The sequence below is a fragment of the Siphateles boraxobius genome, unplaced genomic scaffold, assembly GCF_051911475.1.
Source record: "Siphateles boraxobius isolate OS27281-9 unplaced genomic scaffold, OSU_SipBor_1 63, whole genome shotgun sequence".
Taxonomy (NCBI): Eukaryota; Metazoa; Chordata; class Actinopteri; order Cypriniformes; family Leuciscidae; genus Siphateles; species Siphateles boraxobius.
In genome coordinates this window covers 2,873,285-2,899,844 of record NW_027509190.1, presented here as the reverse complement: position 1 = coordinate 2,899,844, position 26,560 = coordinate 2,873,285, and the positions used below count along the sequence as shown (strand labels likewise).

The 26,560-nt window shown below is 41.6% G+C and overlaps 2 long non-coding RNA genes and 13 other non-coding genes across 16 annotated transcripts; 14 read left to right on the top strand and 1 right to left on the bottom strand.

The window, feature by feature from the left end:
- Positions 1–8,160: 8,160 nt before the first annotated feature.
- Positions 8,161–8,234, top strand: trnat-agu (transfer RNA threonine (anticodon AGU)). The gene has a single exon. It is a non-coding gene; the product is annotated as a tRNA-Thr (tRNA).
- A 139-nt stretch (positions 8,235–8,373) lies between these two features.
- trnar-ucu (transfer RNA arginine (anticodon UCU)) lies at positions 8,374–8,462 on the top strand. Its single transcript is given in 2 exon segments — positions 8,374–8,410; positions 8,427–8,462. It is a non-coding gene; the product is annotated as a tRNA-Arg (tRNA).
- A 539-nt stretch (positions 8,463–9,001) lies between these two features.
- On the top strand, positions 9,002–9,075 carry trnat-agu (transfer RNA threonine (anticodon AGU)). The gene has a single exon. It is a non-coding gene; the product is annotated as a tRNA-Thr (tRNA).
- Positions 9,076–9,796: 721 nt separating this feature from the next.
- trnat-cgu (transfer RNA threonine (anticodon CGU)) lies at positions 9,797–9,870 on the top strand. Its single transcript has one exon. It is a non-coding gene; the product is annotated as a tRNA-Thr (tRNA).
- Positions 9,871–10,831: 961 nt separating this feature from the next.
- Positions 10,832–10,905, top strand: trnat-agu (transfer RNA threonine (anticodon AGU)). Its single transcript has one exon. It is a non-coding gene; the product is annotated as a tRNA-Thr (tRNA).
- Positions 10,906–12,525: 1,620 nt separating this feature from the next.
- trnat-ugu (transfer RNA threonine (anticodon UGU)) lies at positions 12,526–12,599 on the top strand. The gene has a single exon. It is a non-coding gene; the product is annotated as a tRNA-Thr (tRNA).
- A 364-nt stretch (positions 12,600–12,963) lies between these two features.
- On the top strand, positions 12,964–13,037 carry trnat-cgu (transfer RNA threonine (anticodon CGU)). Its single transcript has one exon. It is a non-coding gene; the product is annotated as a tRNA-Thr (tRNA).
- A 747-nt stretch (positions 13,038–13,784) lies between these two features.
- trnat-agu (transfer RNA threonine (anticodon AGU)) lies at positions 13,785–13,858 on the top strand. Its single transcript has one exon. It is a non-coding gene; the product is annotated as a tRNA-Thr (tRNA).
- A 1,618-nt stretch (positions 13,859–15,476) lies between these two features.
- trnat-ugu (transfer RNA threonine (anticodon UGU)) lies at positions 15,477–15,550 on the top strand. Its single transcript has one exon. It is a non-coding gene; the product is annotated as a tRNA-Thr (tRNA).
- Positions 15,551–15,689: 139 nt separating this feature from the next.
- On the top strand, positions 15,690–15,778 carry trnar-ucu (transfer RNA arginine (anticodon UCU)). Its single transcript is given in 2 exon segments — positions 15,690–15,726; positions 15,743–15,778. It is a non-coding gene; the product is annotated as a tRNA-Arg (tRNA).
- Positions 15,779–15,914: 136 nt separating this feature from the next.
- Positions 15,915–15,988, top strand: trnat-ugu (transfer RNA threonine (anticodon UGU)). The gene has a single exon. It is a non-coding gene; the product is annotated as a tRNA-Thr (tRNA).
- Positions 15,989–17,834: 1,846 nt separating this feature from the next.
- LOC143719419 (uncharacterized) lies at positions 17,835–18,872 on the top strand. The gene is made up of 3 exons (XR_013196510.1): positions 17,835–18,084; positions 18,447–18,530; positions 18,779–18,872. It is a non-coding gene; the product is annotated as an uncharacterized LOC143719419 (long non-coding RNA).
- Positions 18,873–23,781: 4,909 nt separating this feature from the next.
- LOC143719418 (uncharacterized) lies at positions 23,782–25,071 on the bottom strand. 2 transcript variants are annotated; one of them, XR_013196508.1, is made up of 5 exons: positions 24,937–25,071; positions 24,638–24,753; positions 24,239–24,542; positions 24,023–24,086; positions 23,782–23,831 (listed from the first exon to the last, which is right to left on the bottom strand). It is a non-coding gene; the product is annotated as an uncharacterized LOC143719418 (long non-coding RNA). The 2 variants fall into 2 exon arrangements; XR_013196509.1 differs by lacking the exon at positions 24,638–24,753 and having other exon boundaries at positions 24,937–25,028.
- A 911-nt stretch (positions 25,072–25,982) lies between these two features.
- trnat-ugu (transfer RNA threonine (anticodon UGU)) lies at positions 25,983–26,056 on the top strand. Its single transcript has one exon. It is a non-coding gene; the product is annotated as a tRNA-Thr (tRNA).
- A 139-nt stretch (positions 26,057–26,195) lies between these two features.
- trnar-ucu (transfer RNA arginine (anticodon UCU)) lies at positions 26,196–26,284 on the top strand. Its single transcript is given in 2 exon segments — positions 26,196–26,232; positions 26,249–26,284. It is a non-coding gene; the product is annotated as a tRNA-Arg (tRNA).
- Positions 26,285–26,560: the final 276 nt, after the last annotated feature.

Genomic DNA, 26,560 nt, shown 5'->3' with positions numbered 1-26,560 from the left:
TCTCTATTCCTGAGAGGGAGGCTATGGAGAAATATATTTCTGATTCTCTAGCAACCAAGTTCATTCGCCCTTCCTCTTCTCCGGCGGGGGCGGGGTTCTTTTTTGTGGGGAAGAAGGATGGTTCTCTGCGACCTTGCATTGATTACCGAGGGCTGAATAACATCACGGTAAAGAATACTTATCCTTTGCCGTTGATGTCTTCAGCTTTCGAGAGGTTACAGGGAGCATCCATCTTCACAAAACTGGATTTGCGTAATGCTTATCATTTGGTCCGCATCAGGGAGGGGGATGAGTGGAAAACTGCGTTTAACACCCCTAGGGGGCACTTTGAATACTTGGTCATGCCGTTTGGGCTGTCCAACTTCCCAGCAGTTTTCCAGGCACTGGTCAATGACGTGTTGCGAGATATGATCGATCAGTTCATATATGTCTACCTGGATGACATATTGATTTTTTCCTCTTCTCTCCAGGAACATGTGCAACACGTCCGACGAGTGCTTCAGAGGTTGCTAGAGAATGGGCTTTTTGTCAAGGCGGAGAAATGCGATTTTCATGCACAGTCTGTTCCTTTCCTAGGGTACATCGTCTCGTCTGAGGGAATGCGGATGGATCCTGAGAAGATTAAGGCTGTGGTGGATTGGCCAAGCCCAGACTCCCGCAAGGCCCTGCAGAGGTTTCTGGGGTTCGCCAATTTCTACCGGCGTTTTATTCGCAACTTCAGCCAACTAGTCGCACCTCTGACTGCCTTGACCTCCCCCAGAACTACGTTCAGGTGGTCAGACACAGCCGAGGCTGTGTTTGCCAAACTTAAAGGCCGCTTCGTTTCGGCCCCCATCCTTGTCGCCCCTGACTCTTCACGTCAGTTCGTGGTGGAGGTCGATGCGTCAGAGGTGGGAGTAGGTGCAGTGTTATCCCAACGCTCTTCCACAGACGACAAGATGCATCCCTGCGCATTTTTGTCCCATCGTCTATCCCCAGCTGAACGTAATTACGACATTGGTAACAGGGAGTTGTTGGCAGTCAAGTTAGCGTTGGAGGAATGGCGCCACTGGTTAGAAGGGTCGGGGGTACCTTTTATCGTCTGGACCGATCACAAGAACCTAGAATACATTAGGACCGCCAAAAGATTGAACTCCAGGCAGGCTCGGTGGGCACTTTTTTTCGGTCGTTTTGATTTTTCCCTCTCATACCGTCCGGGTTCCAAGAACATCAAGCCCGACGCTTTATCTCGTATATTTGATTTTTCCGAACGCCCGTCCACTCCCGAGTGCATTTTACCCGAAACCCTATTTGTTTCCACACTCACATGGGAGGTCGAATCGAGAGTCGAGAAGGCCTTAGAAGGGGTAACGCCTCCGCCCGGTTGCCCACCGAATCGTTTATTTGTGCCGGAGGGATTACGGTCGGACGTCATCCAGTGGGGTCATAGCTCCAACGTGGCTTGCCATCCAGGAGTCAATCGCACTAGCTTTTTAGTCAAGCAACGGTTCTGGTGGCCACTTATGGCTCGGACATTCACGATTTTGTTTTGGCTTGTTCGGTCTGTGCCACTGGTAAGACTTCCAATCGACCTCCAGACGGGTTACTTCAGTCGCTGCCGGTTCCTTCGAGACCCTGGTCCCATATCGCTCTAGATTTTATCACCGCCCTCCCACCCTCCCAGGGTAACACAGTAGTTTTGACTGTGGTGGACCGATTCTCGAAGGCGGCCCATTTTATTCCCTTGCCCAAATTACCCTCAGCCAAGGAGACAGCGGTGACGATCGTGGACCACGTCTTTCGGTTACATGGCCTCCCTAGAGACGTGGTCTCCGACAAAGGACCCCAGTTTGTGTCCAAATTTTGGCGAGAGTTTTGTAGGTTACTGGGGGCGACGGTTAGTCTGTCCTCAGGGTTCCATCCCCAGAGCAATGGCCAGACCGAAAGAGCCAACCAAGATTTGGAGAGGATGTTACGATGTTTGGTCTCCAAGAACCCTTCCTCTTGGAGCCAACAACTGTCTATGGTGGAGTACGCACACAACACGTTACCGGTGTCGGCCATGGGCCTATCCCCGTTTGAATGTAGTGTAGGTTACCAGCCACCTATTTTTCCCAGTCTGGAATCCGAGGTTGCGGTCCCCTCCGCTCACGCCTTCGTCCAGAGGTGTCACCGCACTTGGACTAGAGCCCGTGAGACTCTACTCCAGGTGGGGGCGCGCACCAAGGCCAAGGCCGATCGCCACAGGTCAAGGCCTCCCGTATACGTCGTTGGTCAAAAAGTGTGGCTTTCAACCAGGAACATTCCTCTTCGCACCGTCTCTAATAAACTTGCACCCAAATTTATCGGCCCATTTCCTGTCACCAAGATCATTAGTCCGGTGGCAGTCCGCCTCAAGTTACCCCCTGCGTACAGGAGGGTCCATTCCGTTTTTCATGTTTCAAAGATCAAACCCGTGTTTCATTCTCACATTAATCCGCCTACCCCGGTTCCTCCCCCGCCGCGACTCGTAGATGGGGAGACCACATATTCGGTTAACCGCATTCTGGACTCTAGGCGGAGGGGACGCGGATTTCAGTACTTGGTGGACTGGGAAGGTTACGGTCCGGAGGAGAGAAGTTGGGTGCCTGCCAGAGACATCCTGGATCACTCCCTTATCGATGATTACAATCGACAGGTAGGGGAGCCTGGGAACGCCAGGAGGCGTTCTTAGGAGGAGGGGTACTGTCACGGTAGACACATTCACTGTCCCTTCTAGTCTCGTGTTTGATGTTGTCGGTGTTGGTGACCCAGTCTTCGTGTTCCTGCCTCGTGTTCCTGCCTCGTGTTCCTGTTGCCCGTTGTTCTGTGGATTACTCATCGTCTTGTGGATTATTGTCGTCTCACTGTCTTCTCGTCTCTGCACTTCTTCACGGACCTGACCATTGAAGTCCCTGCGTCACCCACCACCATCGGCTTGTACTGTTTCCACCATTTGTCCCGTGACTGTGCACTTATTATTATAATAAAAGTTGTTACTCGCATTTGCTTCCTGTTCTCTATTCGGGTATCCATGACAACATTTGCATGCTTTGTTTGAATTTATCTCCACCTCCAGAAGTCCCTCCTCTTAAAATGCCTATAATATACCATGTAAAGTTACTTTAATTTAGACGATGTTGGAATGACTGCAGCTACCGACAAGCAATAAAGAACTTCTGCTTGCAAAACTTCCACCCTCTCCTGGTCTGAGCTTCTAACTTTTCTACAAAGAAAAAGATCACTACAGATGGTGCCGTGACCCGGATAGAATTAACTTCACCTGAATCCAGATTGGAATTCAAGCTCAAAGATCTGACTGCATTCTAGAGAGAATCTTACCTGAATACAGAACTGAAATCTCCACTCAACAAAGACTGAGTTCCAGAACTGAAATCTCCACTCAACAAAGACTGAGTTCCAGAACTGAAATCTCCACTCAACAAAGACTGAGTTCCAGAACTGAAATCTCCACTCAACAAAGACTGAGTTCCAGAACTGACTCCTGAAACTTCAAAGCTCAACAAAGAACAAACTTTTTTTGGCTGAGTTCCAGACGGAATCCTTTCCGTACAAACAACGATTTGGTGAGTTTCACTCTATTCAAAGAACCACTGAAGACCAGTACAAATCTCTGCGCCGTCAGAGAACAGTTATCAGACAGCTGCAGTGTCTGGCTAACAAAGTTACCCTTTAAAAGTTTATTTTAAAGATGAAAGTATAGCCTCTACATTGCTAGAGAAGGTATCCTCTAAAGTTAGGGAAGGTTAACATTACGTGTCAATATTGGTGAACCTCTGTTCGAACAGGGATGTGTTTATCCTCTTAAAGTTAGGAAGGTGAAAGATCCTTTGCATTTCCTTTTAGAGAAGATTAGCGTAACGTGCTAATATTTTCTGTGTTACCCTTTGCTCTGGGTAAGGAAGGTTAACTGTGTTATCGAGTGTAGCCTCTTTTGATCAGAGAAGATTTAGTGTTTTTGTTTGTTTTATCCTCTAAAAGTTAAGAAGGTGAAAGATCCTTTGCATTTTTCTTTTAGGGAAGATTAGCATAACATGCTAATAGTTTGTGATGTGTTGGTAACAAGGAAGTTTAACAAGATTTGATCTGTGTTAACAAGTATACCCTCTGTTGATCAGAGAAGTTTATTTTTTGATTGTGTGGTAACAAAAGAAATCCACAAAATGGTTAGAAGAAATGCTAGGCTAGTTCCATCAACTGAGAAAAATTGACTAGCTAGCCCTTTATGGACAGACAGTGAGTTCAAGTCATTGTTAGGAGAGAAAATGGATTCGATAATGACTGAGTCAGTTAGATTGGATTTGACAAAGAAATTTGGTATTGATCCAGACAAAGTTTGGTCTATTGAAGAATGCAAGAAGGGGTTAGGTGCATGTATCAGAAAGAAAAACATGAAAGGCATAATCTGTTGCCATAGAGAATATAGCTTATCCATTGCACAAGAACAAACTAGGTGTATTGATAAATTAAAAGAACAGAACAAACAAATGCACACTAAGGTGGGCCATAACAAGGCCTCAACCAAATGTGACTCAGAAGACCAACAGTCAGATGAAACTTATCCTGACTGATAAGCCTGTAGATTCAGTAAAGGTATGTGTTGCAAGAAGATCTCAGGGAATTGAGGGAACTAAAAGTGTTCCTCCCAACTCTTCTGTTGTCCAAAACCAAACTGTTGCCAAAGCACTCGGACCTAGAGACATAGAAAGACTATCCCAAAGCTTACCTTCAGTACGCACAGATTTTTCTGAATTTAGAAGGGCATTGATCAGTAAAATGCGTCTTTACGACATGTCGTTGGCAGAAGTCACACAGCTGATGTCACAAATTCTAACTGAATCTGAATTCAACAGTTTTGAGTCTGCTGTTACTTCTGAACTACAACATGCCAGAAAAGATGAATTGAGAGAGGGAGTTCTGAAAGCGTTGAAGAACATTGTTGGACCCAAAATTGACTGGTCGAAGATCACTAGTTGTTTACAGAAGAAGGGTGAAACTGTTAGTGAGTACACTCAAAGATTTTGCCAGTCAGCAGCAGCGTACAGTGGTATAGCTGACACTTCAGAGAAGGTGTTAGAAGATAATGGTCCCCTAGTTCGCACATGGTTTGATGGTCTGTTGTCAGAACATAGAAAAGCATTGCCTTTCTTAGACTTAACATGGTCCACTAGAACCATACAAAACAACTTGGAGAGGTTAACTACCTGGGAAACAGATTCTGATGTCAAGGCAAGAGTAAAAATTGCAGCAGCATCCTTTAAGGTCAACACAGAGAATCAACAGAAACGCAAATGTCCTAAGAGAGAGGGCAGCAGTTGTTATTACTGTGGTAAACATGGACATTGGGGAAAGGAGTGTAGGAAAAACAAAAAGAACTTTAAACAAGTTAACAATGTTACTCAGCTCCTACTCAGTCTGCTTGCTACTCTGAAGCAGCCCGTCCCCTCGTCATTAAACTCGTTGGGCAGCTTGTTGATGTGTTAACCATTTGGGCTGTGAGTGCTTAATTTCCCCAGTAACTTCCAACAAAGATGAAAGACTTATTTTTGTTTAATAGAACAAAAGGAAAGTGACTGTCTCACCCTTCCTTTGGGGAACACCAAGTTAAGTAGACTCACAGCCTTAAATGTTATTTTACAGCACAGACCTTTCATCATTAAGTGTGTTAGGTCAGACTGTAAACGTAAAAAAAGCCCTCATGCAGTGTCCACAATAATGCCAAATATTGTCTTACAGCGTGCACCTGTCACGAATCCGTCCTCATGTATGCTGTCTGCTATGACTGAAGTTTTGTTAGAGGATGAAGGAGAAATTACTCACGATTGTGTTACGCTTACATATACACCTATGAGTGAAGTAAAAGAAAAAGGTAACAGACGAGCAGGTTATGCAGTAACGTCCACCACGGAAGTGTTAGCTTCAGGACGTCTTCCAGATCATTTTTCAGCTCAAGCTGCAGAACTAGTAGCCCTAACAAGAGCATGCACGCTAGCTTCAGGATCGGTTGCTAATATCTACACAGATTCCAGATATGCTTTTGTGGTAATTCATGATTTTGGTGTCAGGTTGAACGTGCAAACAGAACAATCAAAATCAGGCTAAGCAAAATGCATCCGGAAGGAGTACCATGGGTTGAAGCGTTGCCAGCAGTACTGTGTAGTATAAGAGCCTCACCTAACAGATCAGTAGGACTGAGCCCTCATGAGATTATTACTGGACGCCCAATGCAGATGCCAGGTGTGATTGATCTTAGAAATGCTGATGTACACATTGCCTCAGATGCCCTGATCACTTACTGTGAAAACCTCACAAAGGCAGTACAGAGTGCCAGAGAGAGAGTTGAGTCGTGTTGGCAGACTCCACCAGAAGGTGGACACACTATCATCCCAGGTCAATGGGTTATGATAAAGTCATTCAAAAACAAGCCATTAGAGCCTAAGTGGCACGGACCATATCAAGTGATGTTGATTACAGCTGCTGCAGTATTATGTCAGGGAAAGAAAACCTGGACTCATGTGTCACACTGTAAGGTTGTTCCTGCTCCAACAGGGATAGCATAGGACACGAACCAGTGGGGAGCCGAGGAAAGAACCGATTGCAACAGGCGTCGGAGGGCCAACCCTTCGGTGAAGAATCCCTCATAGGCCTTCCCATCCATTAATCCATCCTCATCTCACTGCGTTCTTTAGGTGTCATAATTAAGAAATAGGGAAGAAGGAACAACAATAGCAGACTCGGAAAAGTTTACAACCCTAGTGTTTGAACAAATACTGCTCTCCTGTCTTTTGTTTTCTCTCTTCCTCTGTGCAGATAACACTTGATGGCTGAACCGAGACCCATATGCACCGACCTCCTCGTCTGCGTATGAAGACATAACCTCAAGAAACAACTAGACCCACTCCCGAGCCAACTATCACAAAAGGATAGAGAAAATAAAAAGAAAAAATAAATACACAACGCAGAGACTACGAAACCTTCAGTAATACATCGACATGATCAAGATTGTCCTACTACTACACATCATGAAGATCGCACAAAGTCCGGACTCCAGAAACAACATATTCTTAGAGCTGATGAATATGTCACAAATGCCTTGTTTGCTGGAAAGAAAGTGTGCATGTCACATCCGAAGATGACTGCATTCCAGGACTCACTTTTGCACAAACATGGTGGTCCAACAAGACATTCTTGATCTTTCAGCAAAATTACACCAAGATGACTGAAGATAATTCTTCATGGTTCAGAAACTTGATTGATCACGAGAAAATCACAGTTCCAACCAGAAAAGACTCACGGACCCTAATTGCATGTTTTGTTTATGTGTCAACATGCAATTACAGAAAAACAAACACAGAACATGCCTTATGTGCCTGTAACTATCACAAGTTGCAAGAATGAATTTTAAATTGTTTAAATTTGTATATAGTGTGGGAGTAATTTAAAACTCCCAAAGGGGGAATTGAAGGAATACAAGTTTATTAAAAGGTTTAATCTAACTTCTAATACTATCATATATAAACTGAGAAAGTTCTGTTTGTTGAAGTTAGCATTTCAGGTTAGGATGGTAAATGATATCAGCTGTGAAACAGTTTCCAGAAAGAGAATCTGGCAAATCCTGTTTTCTCCATTGTAAGTTAAATGAGTCTGATCACTGAGACTTTCTTTAATGGCTCTGGGATGGCTCTTGGAACCAGAGTTCCTGGCCACTATCAGCATTTGAATAGTTATCCTGATTCCATTGGATTGGTAATGCCCTCAGAGTAGGGTGTGTTCGTACTACATTTGCATGCTTTGTTTGAATTTATCTCCACCTCCAGAAGTCCCTCCTCTTAAAATGCCTATAATATACCATGTAAAGTTACTTTAATTTAGACGATGTTGGAATGACTGCAGCTACCGACAAGCAATAAAGAACTTCTGCTTGGAAAACTTCCACCGTCTCCTGGTCTGAGCTTCTAACTTTTCTACAAAGAAAAAGTTCACAACACCCTTATCCCTCAACAGAAGCCTGCACACCTTTCAGGTTTTGGAAATAATCCTGTAACTTCAAAGGGACCTATTCATGATGTAATCAGCTATTCTCCTGACATGCTACCTCTTTTAGACTTTGTATACAAAAGCATCGAACCAGCGACAGTAACTGGCGCTGTTGCTTAGTTGGTCAAAGCGCCTGTCTAGTAAACAGGAGATCATGGATTCGAATCCCAGCAGTGCCTATGCCACAGGATGTGGGCACCGCTCACTTAATCTTTTACATATGTAAATCTTTGCATGCTGAACAGTGTGCATCTGCACAAAATGAGGAAATCTAAGAAGTGATGTGGATCCAATAGCGTCTTAAAGCTTGTCTTTTGTGGCTCTGTGGCGCAATGGATAGCGCATTGGACTTCTAGATTGTGAATGGAGGTATTCAAAGGTTGTGGGTTCGAGTCCCACCAGAGTCGTGCATACCCTCTATTGCTCAGATGTCTTTGTGTTGGACAGGCATATGCTTAAAAGTTGAATCCACAAACTACTTCAGAAGCATACCCTTCACGTTCTGCTTATTTCCCTTATTGGACACACCCAACTCAGATCACAGAGTACTCTACTAATTAACTTAAGTCACCTATTTAAATAAGAATAGGTTGAAATCCACTGGTCTAGGCCAAAATCTGCAACAACCTATTGTTGGCCACCTACCTAGAAAAAAAAGAAGAAAAAAAAAACACGCTTTCCATTTCTCCAAGCTGGAACAGCATTTAGATGTATCGTAACTGGAGGTTCCCGAAACATTTGAGACACGAGTACTGAGAGTTTCTATCCAGAAATAAATGGCTTGAGATATTCCCTTTTCCCTCAACAGAAGCCTGCACACCTTTCAGGTTTTGGAAATAATCCTGTAACTTCAAAGGGACCTATTCATGATGTAATCAGCTATTCTCCTGACATGCTACCTCTTTTAGACTTTGTATACAAAAGCATCGAACCAGTGACAGTAACTGGCGCTGTGGCTTAGTTGGTTAAAGCGCCTGTCTAGTAAACAGGAGATCCTGGGTTCGAATCCCAGCACTGTCTTATCTGTGGCTTCTAAGAGTAGTCATTCAATCATCTCTGATGTGAAAGTCTTGGCAGGAAAGACAATCTGGTCTTTTCGGTTGCAAATGAAGGTTTTAAAAAGTGTCCCGTTTTTTGGGTCCCACCAGAGTCATGAATGGTGTCCCTTTGCACAGACGTCTTTACCAGACTGACATTTGCTTAAAGCTGGGGTTTTCCAACTTTTTCAGAAGCCTACACAGCACATTTTTCTTCTTTTCCTTATTGAGCACACCCAAGTCAGATCGTCCAGTACGTTACTTATCAATCAATTATTTGATTCACCTGTATTAAATGAGAGAGATAATAAAACAAATATATATATGTGGTGCAGATGCGCTTCAAGAATGGTTTGCAAGTTCCTGGCTTAGGCCTGAAATCTGCTACTACCGATTGATATGGTCAAGCCTATGGATATTTGTACAAACAAAGTCTTTACATATATGAAGAATAATACATGGATATCTTTCTGGATTTTGCCCTTTCATATCAGAAGAAGGCTCAGGAAACATTTTAGGCATGACTATCGAGAGTGTAGAGCCAAAATTAAATGAGTTCAGACATTCCCTTGAGGCGTGAAAGGCCCTCGTGTTTTGGAAACAATCCTCTTACCTCTAAGGGACCTCGTTCATGACGTGATCAGCTGTTTTCCTGATGTGGTACCTCTTTTAGACTTGTTTTACCAACAAATTTCACAGTATCTGGCGCTGTGGCTTAGCTGGTCAAAGCGCCTGTCTCGTAAACAGGAGATCCTGGGTCCAAATCCCAGCAGTGCCTTTGGCACAGGATATGGGAGTGCTTAACCTTTTCACATATGAAAGTCTTTGCATGACGAACTGTGTTTACCTGCACAAAACTGGAAAAACTAAGAAGTGCTGCGCATGCAACACTTCCCTGAAGTGTGTCATTTTATGGTACAATGGATAGAACTTTGGACTTCTAGGATGCGAATGGAGAAATTCCCTGGTTGTGAGTCCCACCAGAATAGTCAGTGGCCTCTTTAGCTCTGATGTCTCTGTGAGTCAGACATATGTTTAAAACTGGGGTCCACAAACTACTTCAGAAGCCTACCCTTCACATTCTGCTCATCTCCCTTATTGGACACACCCACGTCAGATCATTGAGTACTCTACTAAGTAGCTCAATTAACTCTGTTGAAATAAAGAAGATAACGAAAATTTATAGCGTCTGGGAGGTTTCGAGAATGGTTTGAAAACCACTGGCTTAGGCCAGAATCAGACATATGCTTAAAACTTGAATCCACAAACTACTTCAGAAGCATACCCTTCACGTTCTGCTTATTTCCCTTATTGGACACACCCAACTCAGATCACAGAGTACTCTACTAATTAACTTAAATCACCTATTTAAATAAGAATAGGTTGAAATCCACTGGCCTAGGCCAAAATCTGCAACAACCTATTGTTGGCCACCTACGTAGAAGAAAAAGAAGAAAAAAAAAACACGCTTTCCATTTCTCCAAGCTGAAACAGCATTTAGATGTATCGTAACTGGAGGTTCCCGAAACATTTGAGACACGAGTACTGAGAGTTTCGATCCAGAAATAAATGGCTTGAGATATTCCCTTGTCCCTCAACAGAAGCCTGCACACATTTCAGGTTTTGGAAATAATCCTGTAACTTCAAAGGGACCTATTCATGATGTAATCAGCTATTCTCCTGACATGCTACCTCTTTTAGACTTTGTATACAAAAGCATCGAACCAATGACAGTAACTGGCGCTGTGGCTTAGTTGGTCAAAGCACCTGTCTAGTAAACAGGAGATCCTGGGTTCGAATCCCAGCAGTGCCTAATCTGTGGCTTCTAAGAGTAGTCATTTAACCTTCTCTGACGTGAAAGTCTTGGCAGGAAAGACAATCTGGACTTCTCGGTTGCAAATGAAGGTTTTAAAAAGGTTGTCGTTTTTTGGGTCCCACCAGAGTCACGAATGGTGTCCCTTTGCACAGACGTCTTTACCTGACTGACATTTGCTTAAAGCTGGGGTTTTCCAACTTTTTCAGAAGCCTACACAACACATTTTTCTTCTTTTCCTTATTGAGCACACCCAAGTCAGATCGTCGAGTACGTTACTTATCAATCAATTATTTGATTCACCTGTATTAAATGAGAGAGATAATAAAAAATATATATATATATGTGGTGCAGATGCGCTTCAAGAATGGTTTGCAAGCTCCTGGCTTAGGCCTGAAATCTGCTACTACCTATTGATATGGTCAAGCCTATGGATATTTGTACAAACAAAGTCTTTACATATATGAAGAATAATACATGGATAACTTTCTGGATTTTGCCATTTCATATCAGAAGAAGGCTCAGGAAACATTTTAGGCATGACTATCGAGAGTGTAGAGCCAAAATTAAATGAGTTCAGACATTCCCTTGAGGCGTGAAAGGCCCTCGTGTTTTGGAAACAATCCTCTTACCTCTAAGGGACCTCTTTCATGACGTGATCAGCTGTTTTCCTGATGTGCTACCTCTTTTAGACTTGTTTTACCAACAAGTTTCACTGATCTGTGGCTTAGCTGGTCAAAGCGCCTTTCTCGTAAACAGGAGATCCTGGGTTCAAATCCCAGCAGTGCCTTTGGCACAGGATATGGGAGTGCTTAACCTTTTCACATATGAAAGTCTTTGCATGACGAACTGTGTTTACCTGCACAAAACTGGAAAAACTAAGAAGTGCTGCGCATGCAACACTTCCCTGAAGTGTGTCATTTTATGGTACAATGGATAGAACTTTGGACTTCTAGGATGCGAATGGAGAAATTCCCTGGTTGTGAGTCCCACCAGAATAGTCAGTGGCCTCTTTAGCTCTGATGTCTCTGTGAGTCAGACATATGTTTAAAACTGGGGTCCACAAACTACTTCAGAAGCCTACCCTTCACATTCTGCTCATCTCCCTTATTGGACACACCCACGTCAGATCATTGAGTACTCTACTAAGTAGCTCAATTAACTCTGTTGAAATAAAGAAGATAACGAAAATGTATAGCGTCTGGGAGGTTTCGAGAATGGTTTGAAAACCACTGGCTTAGGCCAGAATCTGCTACTTCCTACTGTTGAGATTCAGCCTCTGGATGTATTCAAAACAGTCTTTACAAATATGAATATATAATTCATGAAAATCTTTCTGGATTTTGTCTTTCAGATCAGCTGAAAGCATAGCAGAGATTGCTTTCCATTTCTCCCAGCTGAGACAGAATTTAGATGTATTGTAACTGGAGGTTCCAAAAACATTTCAGACACAAGTATTGAGAGTTTCAGATATTCCCTCTTTCTTCAACAGAGCCCTGCATGCCCCTCGGGTTTTGGAAATAATCCCCTAACCTCTTTCATGATGTAATCAGCTATTTTCCTGACCTGCTACCTCTTTTAGACTTTTTATGCCAACACATTGTAGAAGGTTCAGCAAGTGGCGCTGTGGCTTAGTTGGTCAAAGCGCCTGTCTTGTAAACAGGAGATCCTGGGTTCGAATCCCAGCAGTGCCTATGCCACAGGATGTGGGCACCACTCACTTAATCTTTTACATATGTAAATCTTTGCATGCTGAACAGTGTGCATCTGCACAAAATGTGGAAATCTAAGAAGTGATGTGCATGCAATAGCGTCTTAAAGTTTGTCTTTTGTGGCTCTGTGGCGCAATGGATAGCGCATTGGACTTCTAGATTGTGAATGGAGATATTCAAAGGTTGTTGGTTCGAGTCCCACCAGATTCGTGCATACCCTCTATTGCTCAGATGTTTTGGAAACAATCCTCTTACCTCTAAGGGACCTCGTTCATGACGTGATCAGCTGTTTTCCTGATGTGGTACCTCTTTTAGACTTGTTTTACCAACAAATTTCACAGTATCTGGCGCTGTGGCTTAGCTGGTCAAAGCGCCTGTCTCGTAAACAGAAGATCCTGGGTTCAAATCCCAGTAGTGCCTTTGGCACAGGATATGGGAGTGCTTAACCTTTTCACATATGAAAGTCTTTGCATGACGAACTGTGTTTACCTGCACAAAACTGGAAAAACTAAGAAGTGCTGCGCATGCAATACTTCCCTGAAGTGTGTCATTTTATGGTACAATGGATACAACTTTGGACTTCTAGGATGCGAATGGAGAAATTCCCTGGTTGTGAGTCCCACCAGAATAGTCAGTGGCCTCTTTTGCTCTGATGTCTCTGTGAGTCAGACATATGCTTAAAACTTGAATCCACAAACTACTTCAGAAGCATACCCTTCACGTTCTGCTTATTTCCCTTATTTGACACACCCAACTCAGATCACAGAGTACTCTACTAATTAACTTAAGTCACCTATTTAAATAAGAATAGGTTGAAATCCACTGGCCTAGGCCAAAATCTGCAACAACCTATTGTTGGCCACCTACCTAGAAGAAAAAGAAGAAAAAAAAACACGCTTTCCATTTCTCCAAGCTGAAACAGCATTTAGATGTATCGTAACTGGAGGTTCCCGAAACATTTGAGACACGAGTACTGAGAGTTTCGATCCAGAAATAAATGGCTTGAGATATTCCCTTGTCCCTCAACAGAAGCCTGCACACATTTCAGGTTTTGGAAATAATCCTGTAACTTCAAAGGGACCTATTCATGATGTAATCAGCTATTCTTTTGACATGCTACCTCTTTTAGACTTTGTATACAAAAGCATCGAACCAGTGACAGTAACTGGCGCTGTGGCTTAGTTGGTCAAAGCGCCTGTCTAGTAAACAGGAGATCCTGGGTTCGAATCCCAGCAGTGCCTAATCTGTGGCTTCTAAGATAGTCATTTAACCTTCTCTGACGTGAAAGTCTTGGCAGGAAAGACAATCTGGACTTCTCGGTTGCAAATGAAGGTTTTAAAAAGGTTGTCGTTTTTTGGGTCCCACCAGAGTCACGAATGGTGTCCCTTTGCACAGACGTCTTTACCAGACTGACATTTGCTTAAAGCTGGGGTTTTCCAACTTTTTCAGAAGCCTACGCAACACATTTTTCTTCTTTTCCTTATTGAGCACACCCAAGTCAGATCGTCGAGTACGTTACTTATCAATCAATTATTTGATTCACCTGTATTAAATGAGAGAGATAATAAAATATATATATATATATGTGGTGCAGTACGCTTCAAGAATGGTTTGCAAGCTCCTGGCTTAGGCCTGAAATCTGCTACTACCTATTGATATGGTCAAGCCTATGGATATTTGTACAAACAAAGTCTTTACATATATGAAGAATAATACATGGATAACTTTCTGGATTTTGCCATTTCATATCAGAAGAAGGCTCAGGAAACATTTTAGGCATGACTATCGAGAGTGTAGAGCCAAAATTAAATGAGTTCAGACATTCCCTTGAGGCGTGAAAGGCCCTCGTGTTTTGGAAACAATCCTCTTACCTCTAAGGGACCTCTTTCATGACGTGATCAGCTGTTTTCCTGATGTGCTACCTCTTTTAGACTTGTTTTACCAACAAATTTCACTGATCTGTGGCTTAGCTGGTCAAAGCGCCTGTCTCGTAAACAGGAGATCCTGGGTTCAAATCCCAGCAGTGCCTTTGGCACAGGATATGGGAGTGCTTAACCTTTTCACATATGAAAGTCTTTGCATGACGAACTGTGTTTACCTGCACAAAACTGGAAAAACTAAGAAGTGCTGCGTATGCAACACTTCCCTGAAGTGTGTCATTTTATGGTACAATGGATAGAACTTTGGACTTCTAGGATGCGAATGGAGAAATTCCCTGGTTGTGTGTCCCACCAGAATAGTCAGTGGCCTCTTTAGCTCTGATGTCTCTGTGAGTCAGACATATGTTTAAAACTGGGGTCCACAAACTACTTCAGAAGCCTACCCTTCACATTCTGCTCATCTCCCTTATTGGACACACCCACGTCAGATCATTGAGTACTCTACTAAGTAGCTCAATTAACTCTGTTGAAATAAGGAAGATAACGAAAATGTATAGCGTCTGGGAGGTTTCGAGATTGGTTTGAAAACCACTGGCTTCTGCCAGAATCTGCTACTTCCTATTGTTGAGATCCAGCCTCTGGATGTATTCAAAACAGTCTTTACAAATATGAATATATAATTCATGAAAATCTTTCTGGATTTTGTCTTTCAGATCAGCTGAAAGCATAGCAGAGATTGCTTTCCATTTCTCACAGCTGAGACAGAATTTAGATGTATTGTAACTGGAGGTTCCAAAAACATTTCAGACACAAGTATTGAGAGTTTCAGATATTCCCTCTTTCTTCAACAGAGCCCTGCATGCCCCTCGGGTTTTGGAAATAATACCCTAACCTCTTTCATGATGTAATCAGCTATTTTCCTGACCTGCTACCTCTTTTAGAGCTTTTATGCCAACACATTGTAGAGAGTTCAGCAAGTGGCGCTGTGGCTTAGTTGGTCAAAGCGCCTGTCTTGTAAACAGGAGATCCTGGGTTCGAATCCCAGCAGTGCCTATGCCACAGGATGTGGGCACGACTCACTTAATCTTTTACATATGTAAATCTTTGCATGCTGAACAGTGTGCATCTGCACAAAATGAGGAAATCTAAGAAGTGATGTGCATGCAATAGCGTCTTAAAGTTCGTCTTTTGTGGCTCTGTGGCGCAATGGATAGCGCATTGGACTTCTAGATTGTGAATGGAGATATTCAAAGGTTGTGGGTTTGAGTCCCACCAGAGTCGTGCATACCCTCTATTGCTCAGATGTTTTGGAAACAATCCTCTTACCTCTAAGGGACCTCGTTCATGACGTGATCAGCTGTTTTCCTGATGTGGTACCTCTTTTAGACTTGTTTTACCAACAATATTCGCAGTATCTGGCGCTGTGGCTTAGCTGGTCAAAGCGCCTGTCTTGTAAACAGGAGATCCTGGGTTCAAATCCCAGCAGTGCCTTTGGCACAGGATATGGGAGTGCTTAACCTTTTCACATATGAAAGTCTTTGCATGACGAACTGTGTTTACCTGCACAAAACTGGAAAAACTAAGAAGTGCTGCGCATGCAACACTTCCCTGAAGTGTGTCATTTTATGGTACAATGGATAGAACTTTGGACTTCTAGGATGCGAATGGAGAAATTCCCTGGTTGTGAGTCCCTTCAGAATAGTCAGTGGCCTCTTTTGCTCTGATGTCTCTGTGAGTCAGACATATGCTTAAAACTTGAATCCACAAACTACTTCAGCATACCCTTCACGTTCTGCTTATTTCCCTTATTGGACACACCCAAACTCAGATCACAGAGTACTCTACTAAGTAGCTCAATTAACCCTTTTGAAATAAGGAAGATAACGAAAATGTATAGCATCTGGGAGGTTTCGAGAATGTTTTGAAAACCACTGGCTTAGGCCAGAATCTGCTACTTCCTATTGTTGAGATCCAGCCTCTGGATGTATTCAAAATAGTCTTTACTACGGTGGCCGAGAAGGGTCACAACACATACAAACCCCACAACAACTACATATTCAGAAAACACATACAAATTCAGAAAACACATGCAAACAACGCCACAACAACTACATATTCAGAAAACACATACAAATTCAGAAAACACATACAAATTCAGAAAACACATGCAAATTCAGAAAACAACTTTGTCGATTTCACATTCGCTGCAAATATTCGCAGCACGAGCAAATAGGGAAACGAACTGCAAACTGCAAAAACACAACGGAAATGTTTCCGGGGGGGCCATAATCAGTGACGGACCCGCATCCATCCGGTTGTATTAGCGCTATTTTTTGAATGTGTGCTGTGCTTTTGTTGTCTCAAGAGGTAAGTGTTTCTCTTTCATTATGACAGACTTGTCGATGTGCTCTGATACCGAAGTGGTTTTGTGTGTTTTTAACATATTAAGTTATTGTCCCCATAACGTATTAATCTGCCAACGTTGTTAGCTGGAAACTAAGTTAGCTGGCTAGCTCGCGTCTGGCCATTAAATAGATGCATTACTGGCGTTTGTACAATGTTGTCCTGATATCTGAACTATTTATTTAATTTTTAGTTTGAAATGTTCTGTCCGTATTGTGCCGAGCAACTGGGGGACGCTCCCAAGTTTTGCACGTCGTGTGGTCTGAACGTGGGGTTCCTTACGGAGCGTCAGCCTACAGGTAACATCCCCTTACTGTGCTCCTATTTATAAATTTATCAACCCCATTAAAGCATTTTAGTTTTTATAATTAATCTTTCTGTGTGTGTGTGTGTGTGTGTGTGTGTGTGTGTGTGTGTGTGTGTGTGTGTGTGTGTGTGTGTGTGTGTGTGTGTGTTGTGTCGGTCCAGAGGATGACCTAATACGTGCTTACTTTAGAAAGGACCACTCCAACGACGTTATTCGAGATTTTTTGGAGTCAAAGCATGGTATTGTAATGAGCCTGAAAACTCTAAAAAAGAAGGCTGAAACGGCTAAATCTAAGTCGGTGAGCAAATTACAGTCCACTGGAGACTGTGAATGCTGCCATCACTAGTGAATTGAACGGCTCAGGACAGCTGTTGGGCTACAGGGCTATGTGGCAGACCCTGAGACAGAAGCATTCACTGACAGTGAAACAAGACGATGTCATGCAAGCCCTCAGATTATTAAATCCAACAGGAGTATCTCTCCGTCATAGGCGCAGGTTTGTTAGGCGATCCTATTGCTCTGCAGGACCCAATCAGGTGTGGCACGTGGATGGCTATGACAAGCTCAAGCCCTTTGGGATTGCCATCAGTGGCTGCATCGATGGTTTTTCAAGGCGGGTTATGTGGCTCAGTAGTGGCAGCACCAACAACGACCCTGCAGTAATAGCTCACCATTACCTGCAGTGTGTTTCGAGCTGTGGCCTTCCGGCTCGTCTTAGGACAGACTGTGGGACAGAAAATGGAGACATGGCTGCCATCCACTGTTCTTTAAGAGAGGACCACACCGATGACTTTGCAGGTTCTCTCAACCACATGTATGGCACTTCAACTGCCAATCAAAGGATTGAAAGTTGGTGGTCCTTTTTCAGGAAACAGAGGTACGTTTAACAATACTGTTACTCACATATTTTTCAATACTGTTTCATATTTCTGTAATCTTTTCGTAATATTATGCTGGGTTGGCACCATACAATGCTGACTTTGAAAATGTAGGCTTATTTATATGAGCGTCATACATGGATCAGGCTGTGTACTGCCGATTGTGCAATAGTTATGATAAGTAAAAGGATTAGTGTGCATGGTTGACTGTTTCAAATTGTAATAAGTGTTGACAGTCCATTCTGCACTGGTGAATGCAGTGCAGAATGTTGTTTTCCAAGACTGTCACATAATTTAAGTATTTGTATTAGAAACATTTATACAAAACTAAAATCACTGTATTATTACACTCCATTATTAGGACACAGTTCTGGATGGATTTATTCAGTGACCTGAGAGAGAGACACTACTTCAATGGCACCCATGAACACAAGTGCCTTGTACGGTATGTGTTCCTGGGCATCTTTCAGAAAGAGCTTGATGAACACCGAGAGCTTTGGAATAACCATACCATCAGACCCGTCCGGCAGTCTCTCTGTCCATCTGGGAAACCTGATACCATTTACAACCTGCCTCACAGGTTTGTATGTAACACCTGTATTGTCATTTTCAATAAATGTTTGGTTGGTTTCCCTTTGAGATTTAAACACTATTCAAAATGAGTTCCCTGTTGTGCTTTCTGTGCGGCCTTAGGTTTGGTGGAAGGGATTGTGGATTCCCAGTGGATCCCCAAGTGTTACAGGAGTTCAAAGACCTTCTGCCACCCACAAACAGTTTGTGTGGAGATGCTAGCCTCCAAGCATATTTTGCCAACTTGGAGAGACAGAGCCAGCTCGCTCCACCCATCAACTGGCCAGCTGCTGTTGACAACTACATTAGACTTAAGGAAATGGCTGGTCTTTGAGAGAGAGAACTAACAGACGTGTAGGCAGTTTATTTTCTTTCAGACAGCATTGCCTCCAGTGTGGTGTACTGATATGGACACCTTAAATTAAAGGTTAAATTAAAAGCAAAGATATTAATCGATTGCAATGACTTCCCTTACTTTTTCCACCATCACAATGTATGCTTTTGGTGTTAACAGTGTTGATAAATACGGTATGCTGAAGCTAATGGTGACTTTCATGCTAGATCGGTAACATTTCATGACCAATTTATGCAACAACAAATAAACTTCATTCTGATGGCTCTTGCAAAATGTTTCAGAATAGACAAACTTACATTTTCTTATAAAAATTATTTTATTTCTTTTAACTGTTAAAATACTGACAAACAGTAAAGTGCGAACAGTAACAGCAATGTAAATCTGTCACGGAAAGTTTCCAAATAGAGAAACTTGCACCTTTTCTTATACAAAAAATCATTGGACTTCTGTAAACCATGTAACCATACAAATAGTAAAGTGCGAACAGTAACAGCAATGTAAATCTGCCATGAAAAGTTTCCAAATAGAGAAACTTGCACCTTTTCTTATAAAAAAAAAATGGATTTCTGTAAACAATGTAACAGTGCAAAGTGCAATGCAAACAGTAACAACAATAATGCAAATTTGCCACTGATAATTAATTTCTGATTGACACCTCAATGGAGCCCAAATCCTGGAGCGTTCTTGATTCCATAATTCATGGCTTCCTCAAAGATTTCATATGAGGGTAAGATCGGGAGTTTTAATGTGTTCGCGCAGACATTAGCCTCAGGAAACCTTGAGTGTTTCTGGAATGTGAGTTGAGGCTGTGGTATTAATTTTGCTGCTGGGATTTCTTTCAGGCCTGTGGCGAACATCAGAATGTCCTGCAAGGACATCCCTGACCCTTCCTCTGTGGGGGTTGGGAGTAAAGAAACACATTGAGATTTATCATCCATTTGTGAACTTCACTTCAAACAACATACAGAAAATTATACCTTTTACAGCGATTAAGTAGTCCAGCCAGTAGCCAAGCACTCTCTCCTCCTCATGGCGATTTGAGCTACCAGTTGGGCTCATTTCTGGACGGAACAGTGACTCTACACTCTCGGCTGTCAGGTCTTCCGCACTGTAACACATGTAGGGCAGGAAAATGGAGGGATGCTGTTCCAGAGCGTTGAAAAAGTTGAGGGTAGCCAGGCCATCCTTGAACCTATTACCGGGTTGGGTTGTGGGTGAGGGGAAGAGGCAGATCATGGTAAGTTCTTAATGCTATTGCCAGTAGGACTCACATTTGTTAGACACTCATTTAAGTTTCATTCAAATTCTCGTTTGAATTCTTACAAAGTAGTCAGAGTGACCTACCTCTGGAAGGAAACATGGTTGCGGTAGGTGAAGTACCACTGGATGTAACCATCCACAACTTTTTCCTTATCCTCCAGTGTCCTCAGGCATTATAGCATCCTGCTGTCTGAAGCATGCTGGAGTGCTTATCTGCGAGTTCCACGAGTTATTCCAGTGTCCTAGCATTCTTAATCTAGAGTAAAATAAAAACACTGTCTGTACACTCTAAAAAATGTTGGGTTATTTTGTGTACCCAATAACATTTCTTCTGGTGAGAAAATCCTGCACAACAGCTCTGTACTTTCATGTCAAGTTATAATATTTTGTCTATGATATAATGCACTTGTTTAAAGATTAATCCATTGTTCTTTCTGTTTTATGTAAAGACACTCTTGGAGATGTTGCTTTAAAAACCCTGCCAGCTATCCTTCCTCCATTGCCACACAAAACAGGCTGCAAGATGGCTCGGCCCTCTTACCATGAGGCAAAACAAGCATTTGTTGATTTACAGCCTGTAGGTACATCATTTATGACAAGACATTTGGGGTAATATTTGATCCATTTGTGCATATTTACCATTTAAAATTTCTATTTAAAGGTTGGAACAAACATCATCAAGTATTTGGAGGAGGAGGAGCAACGGAGGCAATTCCCTCATGTCCTGCAGCTTGGGGACAAATTCAACTGCTCACAAGCCTTCGTCATTGTGGGAGGAGCGGCACTAGAGCAAGACAGCCTTTTACAAGCTGTGGATACATGCTTTAAATTATTTTATGTTTTAGACATTGAGTATCCAACGCCTGCGGCAGCTGTTTGGCAGTTGCTACAACACACAATATTTCACGAGTTCACACTTACATACAATTAAAGGGAATAAAGTATAATGCGTATTTGGCGTGCTGTACGGGGGGAGGGCTCCGAGCTCGGAATTCGGCCCGAACCCAGAGTACTCCCCCCTGTATGTAAAGTGGTTTAGGACTAGAAGAGTGGAGAAGGGGTGGTGGAGGGACGCTGCTAAACTGTCAGAGAAATGAGGTGAGAGTGCTGAGTCTATATATACACGTTTTAATCATGATTGCTGAGTGCTCTCCACCCGTGTTAATTATCTGAACGTGCTTCTCCCGAACTTTGTTAATAAAACATCATATTCTGTGCCAGGAGGAGTTCCATCAACTCATTGTCGCCTACTTAGGCAGTTTATAATTGGATAAGCTGGACAAGCTTTGGTTTGTTTTGTTTGTGTATTTGTATTCCATGTTTCTTAGAACTTAAAACATAATTGTAATTAAATTAATTTTAGCATTCTGTGGCAGGAGCTGTTCCCTCAACACACTGTCGCCTTATGAGGCAGTTTATAATTGCATTACTTCTATTTATTTATTTATTTATTTATTGAAAGAATTTCTTATTTTAAGGAAGTAAATGAAAGCAATTGCAAACAATAACTTAATGAAAATGTTTACAACTTGTAATGTTTACAACTGTTTATTTGTGTTTTTGTGATCCATGTTTCTTAGAACTTAAAACATAACTCTAAATTAATTAATTTTAACATTAATATTCTGTGCCTGGAGGTGTTCCCTTCAACACGTTGCCATATGAGGCAGTTTATAATTGCATTACTTTTTTTTTTTTTTTTTATTGAAACACTTGCAACAATAACTTTTGAATGCAATGTCTAATTGGATGTAAATAAAGCATTGTTAATATACTTAAGTTGTGAGTGAGTGAGTTATTTTCATGGAAATAATAGTAATTATAATTAATATTAATAATAGTTTGATTAAAGGATTTTGGCCAAATAACCCAACAGATTCGTTTTTTGAAACCCAATTTATTGGGTAAAACTAGTTACCTAATTTATTGGGTTAAAATAACCCAACAATAGGTCGGTGCTATATCAACCCACCATTGGATTAGCTGTTGGGTTGATTTTAACCCAACTTTTTTAAGTGAGTATTGGTTGGAATTTAGACTACATATTAGTGACAAAGCATGGAAGTCACTGGTTTTATTCCAATATCACACTGGTTTTTCAAGCTACTGGGGTGTCCAAATTGTTGATTGTTCATCAAAATATATAAAAAAAAAAATCTTGAATATTCTTAGAAACACATAATTACAATTACCTCAAGGAGAACATTCCTGACTTCAGTATCAGGTATATCCTCAATTGGTGCCTCAATGGTCTTAACTTTACCAACCAGGTACTGGTAGAAGCTTGGGGAAAAGCATCGAGGCCCTGGACCACCATGTACAATGGAGACGGCAACCATTCTTCCAACATGGAAATACTCATCACCTTCTGCAGCTAACAATGGCAATGTTCCACGGTTAGTTCAAATTGATTTATAATACTGTCAAAATGTGACAAAAAGTGAATTACCTTTGCTATCAAATGACAGGTATTTGCCATCTTCTTTGCCTTCAAAAAATCGACTGGTTTTAATGGCGTCCATCAAGAGTGTCAGAAATTCCCGTGTAGGCCCTCCTGTGTCCACAGCCTCCTCTGTTTGCCCGATGTCATCAGTGAATTTGACCAAAAGGCTACAGGTGGGGTCAAATGAGGAACGTTTGAATCCCCTCAGAGCACTATCCCAGACATTAGCACGGTTTATATTTAACCTGCTACAGCTTTTTGTGTTAATGTTGTATGACAGATTTGACAGAACGTCTGCAGCCGTCAGTCCAATATCTGCGTCTCTGCAACACAAGAAAGAGAAACATTAACACTGCCTTTTATTTGGATACTTAAAATATAAATCTTTTATGGTCCCATTACAGTGAGAACACCATATGTGTGTGATGAAATGTGATGGGCATAAGCATGAAGCACACATTGCAAGCTTTCAATAATTTCTGCCAGATTTTGTTTCGGTTTAGGGGTAAGTAAAAAAATATATACAATTTGAATATTTGCTTTAATAATTGTATGGCAACAGAAACCAGGTAAAATGCCAAATGTAGCTTGAACTATGTAATATATCTGAGGAAACAAACAAAAAAAACAACAACAAAGGTTGACAGCATTATTTCTATCAAAGTACCTGTCTTCCTCCTGAAAATTGTCTACGTCCTCAACATCAGAGCAACTGCTGTCAATGACAACTGGTGCATAGATCTTGGTATATGTGCTGTGGATTAAAGGAACAATGAAATACTAAAACAAGATGGTTGTGAAATTACAGTTAAAAGTGTTATACTTGGTACTGTAATGCATTACATTCAGCAGTCAATACTTCATGCTAAACCCAGAGCCAAAAGTATTAGTGCAATGAACGAACAATTTGAATCCATTGTGACTTACTTGTAGAAGTCACATGATGTGGTGTTTTTGGGTCCTGGTCCTGCTCCATTGGCCTGTTTATGAAAGTAGAGATAACACCAAACAAATTAACAATAATTACATCATTAACATAAACTTAATAACATTACAGAATAATACATACTTGCCCATCAGATGGCCTGGACACTGTTGGTGGACATTGTTTTGGTAAACTAAAACAAACAAATAATTTGAATAATTTAATTTAAATCATAATATAGATATTTGTTAATATGATTTAAAGAGCACAACATGCTCGATCTATTCCTTCTCGCAATTGAAAGAAAAAATAAATGAATGCTGTGAAATACGTGGATAATCAAAAACCACTAGCACAGGTCTCAAATTAGCGGGAGAAAGTTACATTTTCAGTGGAAGGCTAGCAAATGCCTCATCATCGGATTCTGAAGAGGAGTCATCTCCATGACCTTGGAAAGAGAAAATGATGCATCATTATTAGGCTAGGTATAATATATGGCAATTTTTCAACCAGCTCAAATTAAATTAAGAACTCACTTAATTACCAACCATTATCAATTATTATTATTATTATTTTACATACATGTACTTCAATACTTACTCGAATCCTGAAGGGGGCAGATGTACAGTACGATCCTCTGGTAAGACTTTCCAATGGCCTCTTTATAATGTTCAAGGACAAAGGGTTTGTCTGTGCCTGGTATATTTTGTACCTGAGAGCCATCAGGATATACCAGGACATATTCTCCATCGTACATCATGTCTTGATTAAAATCTCGCTGTTTTTTTATAGCAGCTGGCAAAATTTGTTTTGATGACCACAGGGGTTCAACATTTAATGGCAAAGTTTTCCCTCTTATAGGTTTTAACCCATATTTTGTTCTGGTCATTATGCCAATTGAAATCTACAGAAATAAGAAAAGAAGAAAAACAAACATGTTTAAGACTGTGTGTACTGTGTAATAGTCACATTGTGACCTAAACCTCCTTATTAGTTTACCTTGACCATAATGTTTGGTTTCTTTTTAGCCTTTGAAAAGGTCCTCCTCTCAGCCTCTTTATCTTCCCTGAACCTCATGAATTGACCTGCTCTTCCTTGGATACTTGTCTCATTCACTAACACACACACACACACACACACACACACACACACACACACACACACACACACACACTGATTCATTATAGCTATGCTTTGTGATTGGTTGATAAATTGCCACCTTTCTGACAGCTAAAACCATGGGACAATTCAATGCAGCACAGTAACGTTAAAATGGGAGCACAGTAAGGGGATATTACCTGTAGGCCCACGGCCTAGGCTTGATGACGTGGATGGACACACCGTAAGGAACCCCACGTTCAGACCACACGACGGGCAAAACTTGGGAGCGTCCCCCAGTTGCTCGGCACAATACGGACAGAACATTTCAAACTAAAAATTAAATAAATAGTTCAGATATCAGGACAACATTGTACAAACGCCAGTAATGCATCTATTTAATGGCCAGACGCGAGCTAGCCAGCTAACTTAGTTTCCAGCTAACAACGTTGGCAGACTAATACGTTATGGGGACAATAACTTAATATGTTAAAAACACACAAAACCACTTCGGTATCAGAGCACATCGACAAGTCTGTCATAATGAAAGAGAAACACTTACCTCTTGAGACAAGAAAAGCACAGCACACATTCAAAAAATAGCGCTAAGACAACCGGATGGATGCGGGTCCGTCACTGATTATGGCCCCTCCGGAAACATTTCCGTTGTGTTTTTGCAGTTTGCAGTTTGTTTCCCTATTTGCTCGTGCTGCGAATATTTGCAGCGAATGTGAAATCGACAAAGTTGTTTTCTGAATTTGCATGTGTTTTCTGAATTTGTATGTGTTTTCTGAATTTGTATGTGTTTTCTGAATATGTAGTTGTTGTGGCGTTGTTTGCATGTGTTTTCTGAATTTGTATGTGTTTTCTGAATATGTAGTTGTTGTGGGGTTTGTATGTGTTGTGACCCTTCTCGGCCACCGTACTTTACAAATATGAATATATAATTCATGAAAATCTTTCTGGATTTTGTCTTTCAGATCAGCTGAAAGCATAGCAGAGATTGCTTTCCATTTCTCCCAGCTGAGACAGAATTTAGATGTATTGTAACTGGAGGTTCCAAAAATATTTCAGACACAAGTATTGAGAGTTTCAGATATTCCCTCTTTCTTCAACAGAGCCCTGAATGCCCCCCGGGTTTTGGAAATAATCCCCTAACCTCTTTCATGATGTAAGCAGCTATTTTCCTGACCTGCTACCTCTTTTAGACTTTTTATGGCAACACATTGTAGAAGGTTCAGTAAGTGGCGCTGTGGCTTAGTTTGTCAAAGTGCCTGTCTTGTAAACAGGAGATCCTGGGTTCGAATCCCAGCAGTGCCTATGCCACAGGATGTGGGCACCGCTCACTTAATCTTTTACATATGTAAATCTTTGCATGCTGAACAGTGTGCATCTGCACAAAATGTGGAAATCTAAGAAGTGATGTGCATGCAATAGCGTCTTAAAGTTTGTCTTTTGTGGCTCTGTGGCACAATGGATAGCGCATTGGACTTCTAGATTGTGAATGGAGATATTCAAAGGTTGTGGGTTCGAGTCCCACCAGAGTCGTGCATACCCTCTTTTGCTCAGATGTCTTTGTGTTGGACAAGCATATGCTTAAAACTTGAATCCATAAACTACTTCAGAAGCATACCCTTCACGTTCTGCTTATTTCCCTCTTTGGACACACCCAACTCAGATCACAGAGTACTCTACTAATTAACTTAAGTCACCTATTTAAATAAGAATAGGTTGAAATCCACTGGTCTAGGCCAAAATCTGCAACAACCTATTGTTGGCCACTTACCTAGAAAAAAAAGAAGAAAAAAAAAACACGCTTTCCAT